The 21085-nt window shown below is 38.5% G+C and overlaps 1 long non-coding RNA gene across 1 annotated transcript in view; it reads right to left on the bottom strand.

Annotated features, from left to right (window-relative positions):
• The window catches only part of LOC115940049 (uncharacterized), an 80989-nt gene that overhangs the window by 53320 nt on the left and 6584 nt on the right, over window positions 1-21085 (bottom strand). Inside the window, exon 2 of the long non-coding RNA XR_014138412.1 lies at window positions 8244-8392. This is a non-coding gene — a long non-coding RNA (uncharacterized LOC115940049). The remainder of the gene's footprint in view (window positions 1-8243; window positions 8393-21085) is intronic.

Below are 21085 nucleotides of genomic sequence, written 5' to 3'. Positions count from 1 at the left end.
GGCACCCTCACTACTCCCATTTCTGAATGAAAGACCAAGGGCCACATTTCAACAAATTAGAATAGATTAGTTTTGCAAAGACAGATTTAAGGATCCCAAACTCTATCTTGTTGGTATCATAATGAAAATTCACAGTTATTATACAAACGTCTGGAAACCTGCATCTCTTGCCCCCTCCTCCCCCCAGGTCATTCTTTCATTCACTGTTGCAAGGCTGCCACCCAAAATTTAGTCTCTAAAGCCAAAAACAGGACAATTTATCTTAAAAACCTAGTCAAGTGTTGGAGAGATTCTGAAAAACCGGAAGAAAGTTCCCCCTGGTGATATAAACTTGACAATAAAGTCAAACCCACTGAAGGAAGTTAAATTCTCATAGTCGGGACGTAAAAAGTTTCCTACAGCCCAGGACTACAGCTCTGTAACAGCATCACAAGAATAAAAGGCAAAGCATTCAAGTATTTGCCTTGAAATAAGCCTGCAAATTTGAAGATGAATGCCCCAAGAGCCAAGATACTCAAATGTACATCTATTTCACTGGAGTTTTTTAAAGAGTGGGGGTTTACAGTAGAAATCATTTATTGGGTTACTAAATGGCATAATTTATCAAACACATTTCCAATTATTTACTAAATATACTTCTTTCAAATATCAAAAAGTGCTCTTATTCCTCACATTCTAAAATATGATAACTAAACATCATCCTTTTCTAAACCTATGATCAATTTATTTTTCCATTTTAACATTTCTTCTCTAAGTCGTTCAATACCAAAAAGATGGTATATCCTAGTGCTTAAAGCTATTCTATCTGGTTTCCAGTCCCAACTCTGCCTCGGATTAAGTGGAGTCCTTGAGCAGGTGATTCTACTTCTCCTACATCAATCTCCTACATCCCCTCACCTTTAAAATAGGGTAGTAATAACAAAAGCTCATCGTGTTGTTGTGAGAGTTTTAAACAGATGCATTTACCACTTATTATGCACTATTATTATTATGAATTATTATGAATCATATTATTATGAATATTTATCGCTTTCATTTGTTCTTAAATAGGCAGCATTTTCTGGGGAATCAATCCCTTCTACTTATCTACTTTTACATGTTATTACCATAGTTTAAACTGGCTAGATCTCAAAAAATTTTAGATACAACCTATCATTGAAGGCCAAATGTAACAGACAACAAAAGTCCAACAAACAGAACCTATTCTAGCCAGACAACAGACAGGCGGGAGGAAAAAAACGAGCTAGAGATAGTTGATTGGTTAGAGAGAAGAACCATACAAGTCTGAATAGAACTATTTGCAGGCAAGAAATCTTCATCTTCTGATATTGTTCCAAATAAACAATGGAAGTTTTTTTTTTCCTTTTAAGGATCCAAGAACAGCTTAGAAAAATGTCACATTTCATCATATTACAGTACTGGTTACTAAGCAAAATATTTTCTAATATTGACAAGATAACAGTAGAAGTTACCAAGCAAGCTCTTTCCTCAAAGCTACAAAATTTTTCTCTTTTCACCAATCTTATGATTCATAAATGTTTCAATTATATTGGAGAGATTTTTTTTTTCTCTTGGGTTTCATCTCCTATAGAGAGTGGTACAATATTTTCTCCATGACTTGTCATCATGATGGTAATAGCAGCCACTGGAAATTCTGCCCACAAATATTCATGAACATAACACCCTACATACCACCAAAGACCCCAAATCGTCAAAGCAATCCTGAAAAAGAGAATAAAGTTGAAGGTATCATAATTCCAGACTTCAATATATACTACAAAAGTTGTAGTAATCAAAACAGTATGGTACTGGCAAAAAAGCAGACGCATAGATCAGCAGAACAGAGTCCAGAAATAAATCCACACTTTTATGGTGAATTAATCTATGAAAGAGGAGGCAAGAATATACAATGGGTAAAAGACAGTCTCTTCAACAAATGGTGTCGGGAAAACTGGACAACTACATGCAAAAGAATGAAACTGGACTACTTTCTCACACCATACACAGAAATAAACTCAAGATGTATTAAAGACCTAAATGTGAGACCTGAAACCATAAAATTCCTAGAAGAAAACATAGGCAGTAACTTCTTTGACACTGGCCAGAGAAAAATTTTTCTAGATATGTCTCCTCAGGCAAGGGAAACAAAAGTAAAATTAAACTATTGAGACTACACCAGAATAAAAAGCTTTTGCACAGTGAAGGAAACCATTCAGCAAAACAAAAAGGCCACCTACTCAATGGAAGAAAATATTTGTAAATTATATATCCAATAGGGGGTTAATATCTAAAATACGTGAAGAATTATAACCAACACACACAAAAAAAAACAAATAATCTGATCAAAATGTGGGCAGAGGTCCTGAATAGCCATTTTTCCAAAGAAGATATACATATGGCCAACAGACACATGGAAAGATGATCAACATCAGCAATCATCAAGGAAATGCAAATTAAAACCAAAATGAGATATCACTTCACACCTGTCAGAATGGCTAAAATCAAAACACAAGAAATAACAAGTGTTGGCAAGAACGTGGAGAAAAAAGAACCCTTGTGCACTGTTGGTGGGAATGCAAACTGGTGCAGCCACTATGGAAAACAGTATGGAAGTTCCTCATAAAATTAAAAACAGAAATACCATATGATTCAGTAATTCCACTACTGGGTATTTACTCAGAGAATATGAAAACACTAATTCGAAAAGATATATGCATCCCTATGTTTACTACAGCATTATTTACAATAGCCAAATTATGGGAGCAGTCCAAGTGTCCATCAAAAGATGCATGGACAAAGAAAATGTGGTGTACATATTCTACAATGCAATATTATTCAGCCATAGAAAAGAATGAAATCTTGCCATTTGCAACAACGTGGATGGACCTAAAGGGTATAATGCTAAGTAAAATAAGTCAGAGAAAGACAAATACCACATGATTTCACTCATGTGGAATTTAAGAAACAAAACAAAATAAAGGAGACAAACCAAAAAACAGACTCTTAAATACAGAGAACTGGTGATTGCCAGAGGGGAGGTGGGTGGGGGATGGGTGAAATAGGTGAAGGGGATTAAGAGTACACTCACCATGATGAGCACTAAGTAATGTATAGAATTATCATTATATTGTACACCTGAAACTAATATAACAATGTATGTTAATTATACTTGAATTTATAAATAAATAAACACCCAACATATGCACACCCTTCACATTTGTTAAAGGACTGTCCTTATATTATCTCATGTAATCTTTACAACAACCAAACAGAAAACGAAGGAAGTCTATTTTTCCAGTACATGAAGAAACTGAAGCCCAGATAAATGGTTTGTCTCAGTTCTGATGCAATTCTTTCCCACCACTGACGCTGGGCCTTACATCCAGGCTGCACCCAGGACCACCACACATACTGCCCTGCTGTTAACGTGGACCCGTGTATTCTATCTCCCTATCTCATCTTGGTGACAAAGTTTTCTGGCTTAGGGCTTATTAAATTCTAACCCAGCTCCAGCGTTTCCAAATAAGATTGCCAAGGATTATTTAACCTCAATCTTTCTACCAGCTTGTGGTTTATCATATGCATGTCATCTGCCCCAGTGAATTAGATTAGAAATCAAAATAACAGTAACAATATTAATAACAGCAACCACAAGGCAGCACTATGACAGACCTTTCATCTACAATATATTTCATCCTCACGACAACGCTGCAAGGTAAGTTATTATAAAATACCAGTTCCTTTAGGATAATACCAAATTCCAAAGATGATCTCATTTATATCAATAAACAAAAACCTCTTTCTTGGCTTGTCTATCATCAAATAAATACTATCCACTCTAAGTGAACATCTAATAGAGAACAGCACGCTAGAGATCCCTCTCCTCTTAGATCCATTTTCCTCTTCTCTTATTTACCTCCAGGGGGCAGTACAGTTCCGATGATAGGCTCTGGAGTCAGAATCCCCGGGGCTGAAATCCCTGCTCTGTCAGTTTCAGTTAGACAAACTAGGACAAGTTAGTTATCCTGAGCCTTAGTTTCTCAGGCATAAAATGAAGAAACGAATAGAACCTACTTCATACGATTGTTATGAGGATGAAATGAGAAAATGACCAGTATATAACAAGGATTCCATCAATACTTGTTTGCTGTTATTATTCTACGTTATCATTATTTTAGCCTTTCCTGTATATCATCACTAAACATAATTTATTCACCTAATATATTTTAAGCACCTAATATCTGTTAGACACCGTAGGTGATAAGGCTAAAAACACGACCCAATCCCTCATCTCTGTAAGTTCACAGACCAGCCTGAGAAAACACACTTATAAACAGAATGCAGTAAGACCGATATACTAAGTACTGCAAAGATACAAGAAGGGTGGATGTCTTCACCTCCAACAGGGTAAGTAAACGGCATGGAGTGGGAAGCCTCTTGCTTGTCCATTGTTGGACAATGAATAGATAGATAAAATTGAGTTGAAAATGCCCACCTCCCAGTCTCCTGACACATACACACCCCTCATCCCCCCCACTTCAGGCACCATCCCTAGCTGCTTGGACAAATACACATGACATGAGCTTAGCCAATTAGGTTTTCCTGACTGGCCCTTTGATTCTTGAGAGAGAGGGGTCAAGTTGAATAGCCAGAAAATATTCCTGGTCCCCACAGCAGAGGGCAGTGGCCAGTGGTGTGGTGGTGAGTAACCAGGGGCATCAATGCTAATGGCAACACGAATAAAGACTGATTCTAAGCAGGCTATGCCAGTGGAGTGATCCCAGCTGTGTCCTCAGCTGCTTAGCTTCCCTTGGTCCCCAGTCTCTTCATAAATCAGATCTCCAGACCTCTGGCCAATTGTGAGAAACCCAATATCCTTTCAACAATTATTTCTCTGCCTATGTTGGACCGAGGTTCTCTGTTACTTGAAACCAAGAACCCCAACTGGTACCTTGGGTTATCAAGTAAAACTTTCCAGCCTTATTGGAACTGTGGCTTTGACTTTCCAAGTGGCCTCTAATTACCACTTTCTTCTATGTTAACTAAGATATTATTTTGTTGCCTTTTGCAGCCTAAACAGACATTATCGTGGAACTTTATCTTGGCAAAATGTATATCAAGGAAAGTATTGTCTGAATTTTCATTTATCAAAAGAACCAACTGTTCCTACTTGCCACAAAAAATTCTTCCATGACTCATCCCTCCACACAAGATTCTTAATCTTTTCATTTTATGATAAGCAATGAAGATGAAAGCAAAAGATAACACAGAAGAGCAATGTAAGCAAATGAAGAAATAAGAAATCATTTATTGGTTTCTTGTAGGAGTCAACAACCCACTCCTATCTTCGTTTTCCTCCTAATATTAGGTTGATCAAATTGGCATATTTTTTAAAAGGCAAACAGCAGTTAGGCACCCGAAGTGGAAGCTTCAGTCACAGACACACCTTAGCCTGTGGACTGCCGCGCCACTGGAAATGAAGAGATGAAAAATGTTGATTTGAAAATGCCCACCCCTCTGGGAGGCCCCCAACGACCACCAGGTTGGTCTTGGTATAAAGAGAAAGATCCTGGTACCGTGAACTACTGGGGGAAAAAAAGAGAGAGTGAGAGAGTTTAGTTTTGCTTCCCTATTTGGAGTGTAGGGTATAGAGGCAACAAGACCCAGAGAGAACATTTAATAAGACCTTTTCATCACTTTCATATCCCCAAGCTTCTTCCTCCCCCCACCCCTTATCACTTCCCAGCTGTCTCCAGATTTTATTTTGTATCCACTTCAGCTATGAGGTCAGAGTTAAGCCTTCAGGAATGTGTCTCTCTATAGGCAGAAACCTGATTCCCTCTGAAAAACTCTTAGTAGACCTTGGGAAAACTGTAGTTGCTATCACATGTACAAAGAGAGCTTTTGCAGTCATTGGACTTTAAATGTTCTGTTTGTTGGACTGCCAAAAGGTTACTGCTCCCTGGAGAACTGAGCCAGTTCCTCTAAACCCCTCCCACTGACTCATATGTTTGTCTGGCTGCAGCTGCTAAAAAAGATGGGAATTTAAAAGCTGCTACACAAGTGCAAAAGCAATAACCAAAACCGTGGCAATATCCTCAGGTCTCGAATAGAAAATACCCTTCCTGAGAAAAGCAAGGGTAGGGGAAGGAACATTAAGAGAGAAAACAGTGGAATACAGAATGGATAAAGATGAAAAGAAACAGGAAGGAAATCACAAGTTCTCAGGGCTGGAAACTATTTTGCTCTGTGACCTTGCTAAAGGCAGTCTCATGGATTTATTTTCTTCCCCCTGCGGTTAAATTTTCTTTGACCTAGATTTATGTGGTGGTTGATATTGATAACTTATCAGTATCACAATGTTAAAATCATATTCTTCATCAATGCTTAATAATGCTTATTATTTCATTATTACTTCCATCCTAACAATACCCCAGTGAGTTAGGACATAAGATATTTCCTACACAAAATAAAAATTTCTTAACTCTCATATCCTTGTACACAAATAAAAAAAAACTCGTAAGCCAGCACCATCATATTCCAGGACGCTGACTCCATCTCTGCAGCTTCTGCCACCCCCACCCCCTTCCATACTCCCTAGTGTTCTCAAGTTTTCCCATCTCTCTCATCAAACAGGAAAGTGATCTAATAAGCATTGATCTAAGGTGTGAAGGAGAAACAGTGCTGTCATTCTCGGCCATTCTTCCACCTTCAAAAAGAGACAAAGGGAAAGAATAATGTTCACCGCACAGAAGTTGCCAATAACAGGACTTTTATTCCTGAGTGTAAGAGTTAATAGGAGACAAACCCTTCAAACCATGCTGTTGAGATATATTAAAGGTACAGTTCTCTAAAATCCCAAAACCTTCTCCACTGATGCCTACCATGTCACAGATCCTCACCAATCCATTTGATTCAAAAACAGTTGTTAACACTGCAAAATAATGCCCACTAATTAGAAATGTCATCTTTAGTGTTTGTTATGAAACACTCTGCCTTACCAGAATCTGTCTCTTCCATAGCCTTTCTTCATCTGTTATCAAAAACAGGGGTGTTCTGTCTTACGGCTGATTAGCCTAACAGATCACTTCAGAATTTCACTACCTATATCTCACTTTTTTGTGGTTGCAATCCCATCACCAACCACCTAATCTGTAGTTTTGCCTGAAGGTCTCTGGTAATAGACATATAATCCATGGACAACTCCCCTTGATTTTTTTTTTTTTTAAGATCTTGATTAGGTGGGTCTTGTCAAATGCTCCATGGATTCATTTTCTGCCAGCTTCAGCATATTTCCACAAAGATCTGAAACTATTTATAAACTGCTTTACTTCCTGGAAAGTTTTTGCTACTCCAAGGAAACTTCTAAAGTTTTAGAGCATCACTTTGGAACTGGTCACTTTGGCACTGATCCCATTTTTTTCATTCTGGGGGAAACTGTTTCAAAAACTCATTATTTAAATAATCCTAACTAAATTGCTTATTTTATTTTGTGATATTGTACCTCCCCCACAAAACTATAAACTCTTAGAAGGCAAGAAATATGCCTGCCATTTGTTTGTTCAGTTTATCTTTATAATCACTCCTCCCAGTGCCTACCACAACTCCCATGCACACAGTGGGGGTACAACGGCATTGTGGTAATGAGTGCTGAATTAGGTAATTCAATATTTAATGCTGTTTTCAGGGGCCAACATTTCTGTCTCTACAGACAAATGAACATGGAGATGTTAAAATAGCTTGAGCTTTGCAATACAAACTGACACTTGTCTCCTAGCTAAGAAATGTAAAAATGTAGAGCTGGGGAAGGAATTATATCATTTGCTATCTAGAACACAGGCTAGTATCTCTGGCTTGTCAGTGAATAGTTATACATCTCAAGGAGCTCGGTATTCTTGCCCTTGAAATCACCAGTGAATGTGTACAAAAAACCTTGCGTTTTCATTTTTTTTTTTCAGATGCATTATGGCATCAGATGTTTCTTTAGGTGTATCTTATTTTTACTTTAGGCCATTACTTCCCACAGTAGTGTTTGTAATATATGCATGCTAGAATAAGTTAAAAGCTGTTATCGCTTATTAGCTATCATTTTTGGTGTACATTTAAACTTTTTTAGTTTCAGTATTTATTTCATATAATTTTATCCTTGTTAGAGCAACCCATGCATCAGCATTGAATATAGTTTTGCCTGCAAAACTGTAGCTTCTTTTTTATTGCCATTAAAATACAAATGAATCGGGCACCTGGGTGGCTCGGATGGTTAAGTGTCTGCCTTCAGCTCAGGTCATGATCCCAGGGTCCTGGGATCAAGCTCTGCATCGGGCTCCCTGCTCAGCAGGGAGCCTGCTTCTCCCTCTCCCTCTACTGTTTCCCCTGCTCGTGCTCTCTCGCTCTGTCAAATAAATAAATAAAATCTTTAAAAAAATAAAATACAAATAAATCATTAGCCTTAGTGGATATTAAACAAGTTAGATCAGTTTTTACCAAATTATAATAGTTACTTTCAACAGTTAAAAGGGGTTTGGAAGACTCTATGACTTAGGTTGGATCCTAATTTTGAAGAGTAACATTTAGGACATGCTTTGGCTCTCTTAGGCAACATTAACTGTAAATATATATTCATATATAAATATGTATACTTTTATATGTATACACACATCAATATTTATGTTCAATATTTTTTAGATAAGCTCATATAAAGAGTGTCTTTCTCGCTTGTGTCCCAATCAGATCCAATTCCTTTTAATTTAAAAACAATATAGGAGCGCCTGGCTGGCTTATTCAGTGGAGTGTGTAACTCTTGGTCTCAGGGTTTTGAGTTCAAGCCCCATGTTGGGCATGGGGCCTACTTTAAAAAAACAAAACATAAAAACAATGGAGAGCAAATTGCTTAGGGAAACAAAAAACATCTGTTGATCACTTACTACATACCAATATCCTCTGTGATTCTCTCCTAACAACCATGCCAGATAGCTATTATTCGTATTTTATAAATGAAGATACTGTTATTTTCTCTAGCTCTTATAGCTAGCAAACAAAAGAGCAAAAACTGCCTGATTGCTAAGCCAGTACTCTTTGCACTACACCAGATTCCTAGAGGACCCAACTGAGAATCACACCCAAGGCAGCTGTTTGTACAAAACTCTCTGACTCTACAGAGTATTTGCAGATATTTATTTGTGAGATAGTTTCTTAGAATAAAACTCATCTTTCCCATAAATATAATATTAATGTTTCTGTCACCAGCTAGTTTACAGAGCCTGTTTTACATAAAATGTGTTTAAATAACTTACCCTTTAGGATTTTTTTTTGGTTTGTTTAAGATTTATTTATTTGAGAGAGAGATAGAGAGAGAAAGCGCAGTGGGGAGGGGCAAAAGGAGAGGGGAAGAGAGTCTCAAACAGACTCTGAGCACCGAGCCAGACATGGGGCTCAATCTCACAACCCTGAGACTGCAACCTAAGCCGAAACCAAGAGTCAGACGCTTAACCGACTGTGCCAGCCAGGCGCCCCTAGGATTTTTTATTTATTTATTTTTTTTAAAGATTTTATTTATTTATTTGAGAGAGAGAGAATGAGAGAGAGCAAGCACATGAGAGGGGGGAGGGTCAGAGGGAGAAGCAGACTCCCCGCTGAGCAGGGAGCCCGATGCGGGACTCGATCCCGGGACTCCAGGATCATGACCTGAGCCGAAGGCAGTCGCTTAACCAACCTAGCCACCCAGGCGCCCTAGGATTTTTTTTTTAAAGAAGAAAACAATAGTATTGCTAATGTACATAACTATTTCAATCTAAGTGTCTTATCATGTGGTCATATAAACCTCGTGAAATACTGCTTCTCAATATACAATCTGAGAAAAACGTGACAACAGGTCCAAAATGGAGTTGTTTATGGTAAGCCCCACATCACCAAACGGAGACTTAATTAATTTCAGCTCCCAGAAATGGAATCTTAAGTCAGACAATCATAAATTGCCTGATCAGCACTACTTAAGGAATCTGTCTGATATGCCCCTGCATTCTCCTAAAGGAAAGTAATATTACAATAACCAACCTGCCTTTTGCGTCATAAAACTTTCTTGTTCCCACCCTTTCTGCCTATAAAAGTCTTTCACTTTGTACAGCTCCTCAGAGCTCCTTTCTATTTACTAGACTGGATGCTACCTAATTCATAAATTGCTGAATAAAGCCAATAAGATCTTTAAAATGTAGTCAGTTGAATTTTGTTTTTTAACACATCATAGGAGATGAAGATTAGAAGGAGCCCTACAAATAGGCTGACCAACTCTCAGTCTGCCCAGCACTTTGAGGTTTCCTAAGACAAGGGACTTCCAGTTTTAAAGTTGGGAGTAAGGGGTTCCTGGGAAAGTCCCAGGCAGACTGAACAAGTTGGTTACTCTGCATGTCATCTCACCCAACCCCCCATTTCGCAGGCAAAGAAACCAAGGCCCAGAGCACAAATCAGATCAAGCAGTTAGTGACCCATGACTTTTTCTCTTATTTATATGGATTCATTCAACCTCCGGACATACTGTGATTTCTCCAATTTAATCACTGGTTTAATCATTTATCATGTACACTACCCATTAGGATCTGTGTAGAACCAAATCTCTGTTCCCTTTGTATTTTCAGCAGTGGTCCAATTCCTGACTCAGTGTGTGCAACTTGATATATGCTTGCTGGCTGCTAGTGAAGAATGAAACTGTGTGGTCTGGGGGAACCGAGATCTTTATTCAAGTTTTATTGGACCAGAAAGACAATAAAACATTACAGATAAAAAGCTGGGAGCTGCACAAAGCAACAGCTTCAAGAATTTTTCCTTTATGTCCTATATATTGTATAATAAACATGTATTACTTTTAATGAAAAACAAGCATTTTTAAAAGTATACTTATCAGGGCGCCTGGGTGGCTCAGTTGGTTAAGCGACTGCCTTCGGCTCAGGTCATGATCCTGGAGTCCCGGGATCAAGTCCCGCATCGGGCTCCCTGCTCGGCAGGGAGTCTGCTCTCCCTCTGACCTTCCTCCCTCTCATGCTCTCTGTCTCTCATTCTCTCTCTCTCAAATAAATAAAAATAAAATCTTTAAAAAAAAAAAAAAGTATACTTATCAGTGCTTCGTATTCCCCAATGAACCAGAGTACCACTGATCCAGCAGGCGAAGGATAAATATCATAGGATAAATTACTACCTCAGATGTCCTGCTTGCCAGGTTTCTTGCCAAGAGAGCAACAACAGAGAACCTTCTTATCCTCTCTTATTGTGCCTCACCTGTTGTCCTCAAAGATTATTTGTGGAGACAAAAAGGGCAACCAGTGAATAGATTCTGATCTGTTTTCTTACTATATCAATAAACATTCCCTATTCCTGTTCATATTAAAATCTGAACTGGCAGTAGAATATGCTTAAAAATTGATGTAGCGTTTGAGATATGAGATTTCAAAGAAGGGAGTTTTTCTCCAGCTGTTCTGCATCTCCACATCTGCCAAAATGCTTATGGTTTGACTTTGTGCATTCCGAGTTACATTCCTCACTCTTAAAAAGATGAGAACCATGTGCCAGAACTCATTAAGAAATTACCCAGTAAACACTCTGGCTCCCAAGTGGCTTTCTGACACCAAATAAGTTTCTTTGATCAGTAGAATGGTATATTACATTCACTATAAACTTTTAAGGGGGACTCACTGCCAAAAAATTCCAACAGAAATGAAAATACCAGAATTTTGAAGTTGACCCACACTGCTTCTTTATTCCACAGCACACAGTAATTCAAAGAGTTTAATTCATTAATATTTAACTTTGCAAGTGTTCTACACCCACTTAGAAACATCCTCTTTCATTTTTTTTTCTCCTTAAAACTTACCGAGTATCACTGTCCTATAACTTTAAACTGTACCCTGGGATTACTTTATTATGGGTGCAAAAGTAGATTTCCAGGGATCAGTAGGCTGCTGGTTGTTCTTTAACGTGTGCAAAAACTCACAAGTGGTGGCACATGTGTAGATTTCCCACTCCCAACCCGCTCTCATTTCCATAGGTTAAAATGAGCAGTGCGTGTATACTGGGAGAGAAGAACACCCATCACCAAAGGGCAGTCTGGACTGAACATTTGATAGGGAGAAAGGCTAACTCTTTCTTGAGGAAAGACTATAAAGGATTTTCTCAACAGATGGGAGATACTTTTCGCATCAGTTTATAGGGTCACTTTCTTCTGCTCTATTGGCTACATTTTTTTTTGAGTTACTGAGCAGAGCAAACTCTCAAACCATGATGCTTTTTATGACAGCCTTGATGAGCTCAATACCAAATATAATTCTCACAGCAGCATTCATACTTTTGGGTAGAAAACACAGAAACAAACTCTAATCCAGTGGCGCGCATATTAGAATCACTTGGAGAGGCTGGCCAAATTACTCAAGCTCACTCCCACCTCCAAGACACTCCGAAAGGTACTCCTCTTCACCCACTCACACGTCCATTAAAAACCATTGCTGTTGTAGCCACAGCCTACCTACCACGGATCCCACAATCAGCTGTCATCAGGAGGCCTCTAACCTACCACTCCAATAACAGATAGCAACATCTGAAATGTACACAGCCTATGATCCAGCAAGTCCCCTTGTAGGAATTTACCCTACTGACACCTGCACAAGAAGGCAATAATGGGCAAACAGAAATACGAAATTTACCAGCTTGTAGAAAATAATAAGAAAAACTAAATAATGAACTAATTAAATAAATTGTGGTATCAACGCATTGGAATTCTTCTACTCAGCATTAAAAAGGAAGAAGTAAATCTATATTCATTTACATGAGAAAAATAACTCAGTTTTTCAAAGATTTTGACTGTCTCTGAACAGGCTTTTAGCCATCATTATTACATAGGAGCAGCACTGAGAAAAGGGGTTTGGGGGCTCAGCCTCTACAGCACATTCACAAGAACACTGAAAAGGTCCTGTCACATCAAAGCCACAAGACTTGCAGGAGAATTTCCTGGCCTGCATGGCATAAGCACACTGGGATGATGTACATTTGCTATAACTGTGCCAGGACCCCCTTGACCTCCCCCCGCAAAGTGGCCCGGCAAGGCACAGAGCTGCGCAGACCGGTTGCCTCCAGCAGTGAGCAGCCTCTTCATTCACTCTGACTGTCGCACCAATATCTGTAGTTCCTTGTGTGCTGAGGGGAACAGGTTTGAGAAGTTGTGAATTTCAGGAACTGCAGAAGTTACCAGGATCCTGTGTCACTGTTTGTTGTCAAAGGCTCATTTTTTCTAAAGGAAAGAGAACAAGATACTGACTGTAACTAGAGCATCCTGTGCAAAAGAATGAAGATAACTAGGGTTATCTGAAACCTTCCCTCATCTTCTACCTGAAAGTCTTTGAAATGCTAAATTAAAGAAGCCAGACACAAAAGATCATATAATACATGATTCCATTTATGTGAAATGTCCAGAACATATCTATAGAAACAGAAAGTAGACTGGTGGTTGCCTGGGGCTGGGGGATAGGAACAGACTGACTGCAAATGGGCATGAGGAATCTTTCGGGAATGATGAAAATGTTCTTAAATTGGATTGAGTGTGCAACAACTCACAAGTGGTGGCACATGTGTAGATTTCAATGTACAATGCCGTAAATTTACTAAAAATCACTGGTATAGTCAAAATGGGTAAATTTCTGGATGTGTAAGTTATATTTCAATAAAGCTCTTAATAAACACTTTGAAGTAATATTAAACAATTTATAATTTTAGGGGCGCCTGGGTGGCTCAGTCGTTAAGCGTCTGCCTTCGGCTCAGGTCATGATCCCAGGGTCCTGGGATCGAGCCCCGCATCAGGCTCCCTGCTCGACGGGAAGCCTGCTTCTCCCTCTCCCACTCTCCCTGCTTGTGTTCCCTCTCTCACTATGTCTCTCTCTGTCAAATAAATAAAAAAAAAAAAAAAAAATTTTAGCCATATTATTTAGATGTCTATACAACAGAAATATATCTAAGTTATAAAAAGCAAATTGCATATACTGATCTCTTTTTTTCATTTAAAAAAGCTGTAATTTAAAGAATCAAAAAATGTATTTAATCTTGAGTATGCACAGAAAATAACTAGAAGGAAATACAAGGAATGTTGTTTTTAGAAGGTGAGACTGGAGTTTCCTTGCAGGGAATTTTTTACTTCTTACTTCATGCATTTTTGCACCATTAAATATTTTTATAGGCAAATATTCCCTTTATTTAAAAATATATAAATTATCTTCAATGTCTACGTTTTTCTTTTGCTCTCAAAAAAGCTTGTTATCGAGGTTCTCAGAATATAAGTATTTTTTTTTAAAGATTTCATTTATTTATTTAGGAGAGAGAGAGCACAAGCATGTGGGAGACGCAGGGGGAGAGGAAGAAGTGCCCGATGGGGGCTCAATCCCAGGACCCTGGAAATCATGACCTGAGCCAAAGGCAGATGCTTAACCTATTGAGCCACCCAGGTGCCCCATAAAATAAGTATTTATAATTAAATATTTCAATTCCAGAATAAAAAAGTAAAGTATTTACTGATTCTGGAAAATGTGATTAAATACACACTATCTCTTGACAAGTGCACTACAGTGACATTTTACAGAGTGGGCTATGTGTTCTACTGACGGTATGGAGATAATTTTAGGTCAGAGGTTGGTAAACTTTTTCTTAAAGAGCCAAATAATAAATACATTAGTCTCTGTGTGCCATTCTGTCTCTCTTTCAACCACTTTGTATGTCAAAAGCAGCCACAGACAATTCATAAATGAACAGATGAAAAGAACAGATTATAATGATCTCTGTATTAGGTGGGAGAATGGATATTTTTTTAATTTTAACATGTGCCTGAATATGTATTAGAAAAATATAATGAGCCCATGAAGCCCATGCATTCTTAAATATTATAACTTAAGATGAGGCTAACTTTATGTAATTTTTTAAAAGACTGGAGATTTAAAGAAAAATATTAAATAAATAATAGAACAGAAGATACCCGGGTATGACAGAAATCATGAAAAAAAAAAAAAGAAATCATGAAAGATATCTGCAAATGACAAATAGCATTTGAGTATAAATAACAATAAACAGTGGAATGAAGAAAATCTCTCCAGACTAGGTAATTCTTATTAGAACCCAATGTAAGGCAAAGCTCCTGAAAGAAATATCAAAATGTAGACCAAAAATCCCCAAGAAGTAGTGATCCTTAATATTTACTGGATCATAAGTTACAAACCTATTACCCAGGGGAAAAACTGCATTAACACTGTGCTTTCTGAAACACTTCCAAATTCAGAGACTTTGACATGGTGAAAGAAAAGAAAACATACACAACAGCATCATTCCAAGATTTTTTCCAAGCACTCCAGTGCACATGATCTGTGGTCAGAGCTTCACTCAGCAAATCAAACAGGCAGACCAAGAATGCAGTGCCCTCTGAGAAACAGTGCCCTCCTCACATACCAATTGTGATGACACAGGAAACTGTGTATTGTCAAAATAAAGTAATGCTGTTGCCGACTACTGCCCCCATTCAATTCTACGTGCCACAATCCAGGTCAGAAAAAGAACAAAGTTTTAAACCTTTTGATTCTTCCTGCACTTTGCTAAACACAGCCATAATTTACAAACTGATACCTTAACCATGGATAGGGTGTTTTCTACTTCAGAAAATCTGAATTGAGAAAGGGCAGAGAAGGATAGATGGTGGGGAGAAAAAGGAGCTAATACTTTTAAGCATCTATGTGCTAGGTACTCTACATACACCGTTCTATGAAATGCTTACAACAAATCCATGAGATAGATATAATTCTCTTCATCTTAAGAAAAGGAAATGGAACCATTTGTCTAGATTTATCTCCCTTGTCTCCTCAAGATAAAGTTTTCATATCAGTAATACTGAAGAGCAAATATTGATCTGTAAATATATTACTTTTACATTAGTTTTTGTTCATGCTGCTACAATGTTCTTTCCATATCTATATTCAACTAAATTGTACTTGGCTTTGAGACTCAGCTTAACCATGACTTTCCCTGAGAGGCCTTCCCTAATGCCCTCCCCCATTCATGATTCTCCCTCGCCGTGGTATTACTTCCATGGGGCATCATCACTGCACATAGTCCCATGTACACTACTGAAATTGCTGATTTAGTTGCCAATCTCCCCTTGTAGATTAAAATCTCTGAAAGTTCCGAGATCACTTCAGTTTGACTTCTCTCCTCAAAGCTTTACTACTATGTCTAGCACAAAGTAAGAACTCTGTAATCTATTAAATGAATGAATAAACAAACTGCATTCCCAATGTCTAACATGTAAGTGGTAGAACCAGGATTTGAACCTCGTCTCTCTTTCCAATATACCATCACGTGAGTACCAAAAAAAAAAAAAAAAATCAATTAATTATTTACTAGTTGCTCTTTAGAATATCTACCAGTGACTCAATTGCTCCAAATTGCCTTGGAAGTCCTTCAGGAAGTACCATAAACTGGCTTTTAAGGGACCAAAGAAAATGTTCTAAAATGTCTTAAATTCAAAGAAAATTAAAATTCTGTCATATAAAAAGCTGGGGTTTTCTCAGAATTAAATTGCCAAAGGACTAGGAAGCAGTGGTGTGGTACTCAAAAATAAAACCATCAAAGTCAAATAAGTGTATCCTTGTTAAGTCCCTCTGGCCTCATAGCAGGCCAAAAGTATTTCTGTCATTCCATTTTTAACAAACCCTCAGGAAGGTCCAAGGTGGAGGCTGGCTCATATCAAATTGCCTCTGAGATTTCCCTAGAGTAGTCCATAATCCTGAGCACCCAGGAATCTATATATACCCCAACACCCCTGGCTGACTAGGAAACAAGCTGAGCTCCCCTTTAATACCAAGTTGCTTGTTCCTGCTTCTCTTGAGTTTTTTCAGACAGTTTTGCGACATGGAATGTGGGGAGGCCTGAAGGCCTTTGCCAGAGTGAATCTCCATCCTGCAGGGGCACAAACCCCCCAGCGCTGCTGGCCCTACCACCATACCGAGACCTGTGGTTCCAAATAAATTTTAGGACCTGACATTGGGCAACAAGAAGCTACTGCAAGGTTAAAAACAAAATAGTGATCAGACTGATTTTTGAAATCTTCTAACTGTATCATTATTGTTATTAGCATTATCATTACTATTATCGTTAGCATTATTACCTCTATAATAATGTGTTCTCATGCACAGTCTCCCCAGAATGGAAGAGAGAAGGCACAACTACAGCTGGTATACCATGAAACAACCTTGAGGAGGCATGTAAAAATGTATCTAAAAGTTGAAACAGTATCTATCATGCCTGTCCTGAAGGGAAAATGATTGGCAACTGTTGCTTTAGACTACTATATTCTACTGCATTGACAAGATTAAAAGTATTTGTTGCACGCCTACTGTGTGCAAAGCATTGTGCCAGATGCTCCTGCATCTCTCTATATAGAGAACCGAAGAGTTTTGTTGACTTCTCAGGCAAAATCTCTAGGGAAATTTTGGGGGGATCATCACCATTGTTTAATACTCTTAAGCTTTTCTGCTTCAGTTTTTTTAAGACACAGCACACTCATAAATACTTAAACAGAAAGAATCTTCTGCTATTTTTTCCAGTGACCAAAATATTAGTATCTGCTTTCTACGGCACTGTCTTTTAAGTATCAAGGTATTTAAGAAATTCAATTATTGATAAGAAGTTTGTTTGGAGAGCACATATCGAGAAATAAAAGAGAACTGGTTAATTTTAAAGGCTATCGTATGAAAGTTTGAACCATACCTGCTCCCAAGCTATCCTCAGACCAAATACGCTCATGCCTTCAAGTCACAGGATCTCTTCTTTGAATAAAGATGTCAACTGCTTACACTCAAACACCCTTCATGAAAAGTGACACAAATACCATTTATACCATGTAATGGAAGTTGCAGTACAATGAAATACATTAGAGTTTCCATTTACATTCCCACTGTGCCTCCTTAAGGATATACCCTCTTCAACTCCATTGGACTTAGGCATTGCTCAACTCTGTAACAGCAACACAGTTAGAAACCAACTCCTACAATGGCCACAGATGCAGTTAATTCATTTAATAAGCAGTTACTGAGCATATGTGCAGGATATTGTCCTAGGTGCTAGGAATTCAAGCAAAGATGTTGTTGTGGAGACAAGCAGGTAACAGATAAACACAATCAGTATGGCATGTGTTATGATAGAAGAAGTGCACCTAATCAGGTTTTCCTGGTCACCAGTATAAGGTAACCAGTTGAAAAATCATGCTAAGCTCATCCATACTGAGCTAAAAGGAAAAATTAGCTCAGTGGGATGCTCCAGTCAATGAGCAATCTTTTTCTGACTTTGACCCCGTGGACAGTTCCTATGGGAGATACCATGAACAGTATATACCCTCTTCACCCAACGACCTATAATCTAATTAAGGCAATAAATACACATTTAAAATGATGCTTCAGCAACAGAAAACTTGGGATCAAGCCCTAGACTTGCCACTTACTAATTACGTGATTTGGGACAAGTTGGGTAGCATCTCAAAGCCTCAAGTTTATCATACGTATAATGGATAACAGTATATACTTCATATGATTGCAATAAAGGTGCAATGAAATAGTGCAACCAAAGCACTTAGTCTAAGCCTCAGAACTCAGAAACCATTAGCTATTACAAAAACATCATTAACATGATTAATCTTACAGTGAGTGCTCAAATATTCAAAAGAACAAGCAGTCGTTTTCAAATGCGGTTGTTTAAAAAAGATTTAGCAGAAACACTGAGATTTGAGCTCCAACTTAAAGGGAGCACAAAAAAAGATGATCCACGATGGAGCAAACCATAGTAGGGAAACTCAAGATGATGACAATTTCTCCAGCAGGTAATGAGAAAACAATTTGAGCACAGCTGTGTAAGGAAGTGAAAGAAGGGAGGACCTGAAAGGCAAGCGAGTGCCAGATGACAAGAGGCCTTCACTGCCGGACAAACAAGTTTGAGCTTTGTCCTGTACATGATGGCGACTAAAAGGTTCTGTCAAGTAAAGTAAAACGACCAAAGCAGTGCTTTCTAAGAAAAAGTGAAAAGGCGTGGGCGGGGTGGGGGGCGGGTAGACAAACCCCTTAGAATGGACTGTGCTAGTCCTGTTGCTTGGCAATAAGGACATACCTTGCAGCGGTGTCAGTGGAGAAAGCTGGAGACTGGAAGCATTTTGAAGGAGTAAAAAAAAAAAAAAGACACATTTACTGAATGCCATGTATTCGTCACAGTCCTGCTCTAAAAAAGGTTGTCAGGTCACATTTTCCTAAGAAGTAGTTAAGTCTCTAAACTTAAGTTGTGAAATTCCAGAGACATATTGATTCTTCCAGGTATTTTAATGACTGAGAAGGGTACCTTGCTCACTATAAGCATTAAATCAGTGTGGGTGCTCATAGTAACGGGATCTGTATTTGTCACACCCATGCTGCAAGCAGCACTATTCACAACAGCCAAAAGGTGGACATAACCCAAATGTCCACCAATGACTGGGTAAATAAAATGTGATATCCACATACAATGGATTATTATTCAGCCTTAAAAATGACTGAAATTCTGACACATGCTACAATATGGATGAACCTTGAAGACATTAAACTAAGTGAAATAAGCCAGAGACAAAAGGACAAATACACTCTGATTTCACTTATATGACATACCACAAGTAGTCAAACTCACAGAGACAGAAAGTAGAATGGTGGTCACCAGGGGCTGGAGGAAGGGAGAATGGGGAGTTATTGCTTCATGGGTACAGAGTTTCAGTTTGGGATAATGAAAAAAAAAGTTCTAGAGATAGACAGTGGTGATGAATGTACAACAATGTGAATGTACTCAATGCCACCTAAGTGTACACTTAAAATGGTCAAAATGGTTAGTTTTAGGTTTGATGTGTTTTACCAAAATAAGAAAACATAATAGTGGGAATCTGATGCCCTGAGAAGCAGCATTTTCACTCAAAACAAGATGAAGGTAAGGCCTGCTAAGGCCTTTAGCCTAGCTGCCCAACCAAAAGAAATCACCCCTCTCCCCAGGTCAGACACCATTAGCTAGGTTGTCCAACTGGAAAAATAAAAAGGAAATATGCCAACCATCACCTCCATCAGAATGATAATGGTAGCCCAATGGTGCATGCCTCTCTGCTTTTCACCTGCCCTGGTCTGACCCTAAAGGGAAAAAAAAAGGGGGAAGTCATTTTACTTATCAAAGCAACCCCTCATCTTGGTTCCTTTAAAAGAAAGGAAGCGGAGAACCTGGGTGGCTCATTCGTTAAGTGTCTGCCTTCGGCTCAGGTCATGGTCCCAGGGTCCTGGGATCGAGCCCCACATCGGGCTCCCTGCTCAGGCGGGAAGCCTGCTTCTCCCTCTCCCACTCTCCCTGCTTGTGTTCCTGCTCTCAATGCGTCTCTCTCTGTCAAATAAATAAACAAAATCTTTAAAAATAATAAAAAGAAAAAAAAAGAATGGAAGCTTGAAGAAGGAAGAGTAACTTGCTGAGATGTCTCTGTGCCCTTAATGCCACAGCCATGACAAATGCTCTACAGACAAATTCACTGAGCTTTGAGGGACTAGAATTATTTAGTATACTTCTACATTAAAATTTCCCAAGTGATACAAATGTAGTGATCTGAAGGGGCACCTGAATCCCAATGTGTATAGCAGCAACATCCACAATAGCCAAACTATGGAAAGAGCCCAGATGTCCATCGACAGATGCATGGATAAAGAAGATGGGGCATATATATACAATGGAATATTATGCAGTCAGCAAAAAAATGAAATCCTGCTATTTGCAATGACGTGGATGGAACTAGAGGGTATTATGCTAAGTGAAATAAGTCAATCAGAGAAAGACAAGTATCATATGACCTCACTGATATGAGGAATTTAAGAAACAAGGCAGAGGATTATAGGGGAAGAGAGGAAAAAATGAAACAAGACAAAACCAGAGAGGGAGACAAACCATAAGAGACTCTTAATCATAGGAAACAAACTGAGGGTTGCTGAGGGGACAGGGGTAGAGGGATGGGGTAACTGGGTGATGGGACATTAAG

This window comes from Leptonychotes weddellii, chromosome 1 (genome assembly GCF_054177405.1).
Source record: "Leptonychotes weddellii isolate Sample4059 chromosome 1, ASM5417740v2, whole genome shotgun sequence".
In the NCBI taxonomy this organism is placed as follows: Eukaryota; Metazoa; Chordata; class Mammalia; order Carnivora; family Phocidae; genus Leptonychotes; species Leptonychotes weddellii.
This window is presented reverse-complemented; position numbering and strand designations above follow the sequence as displayed.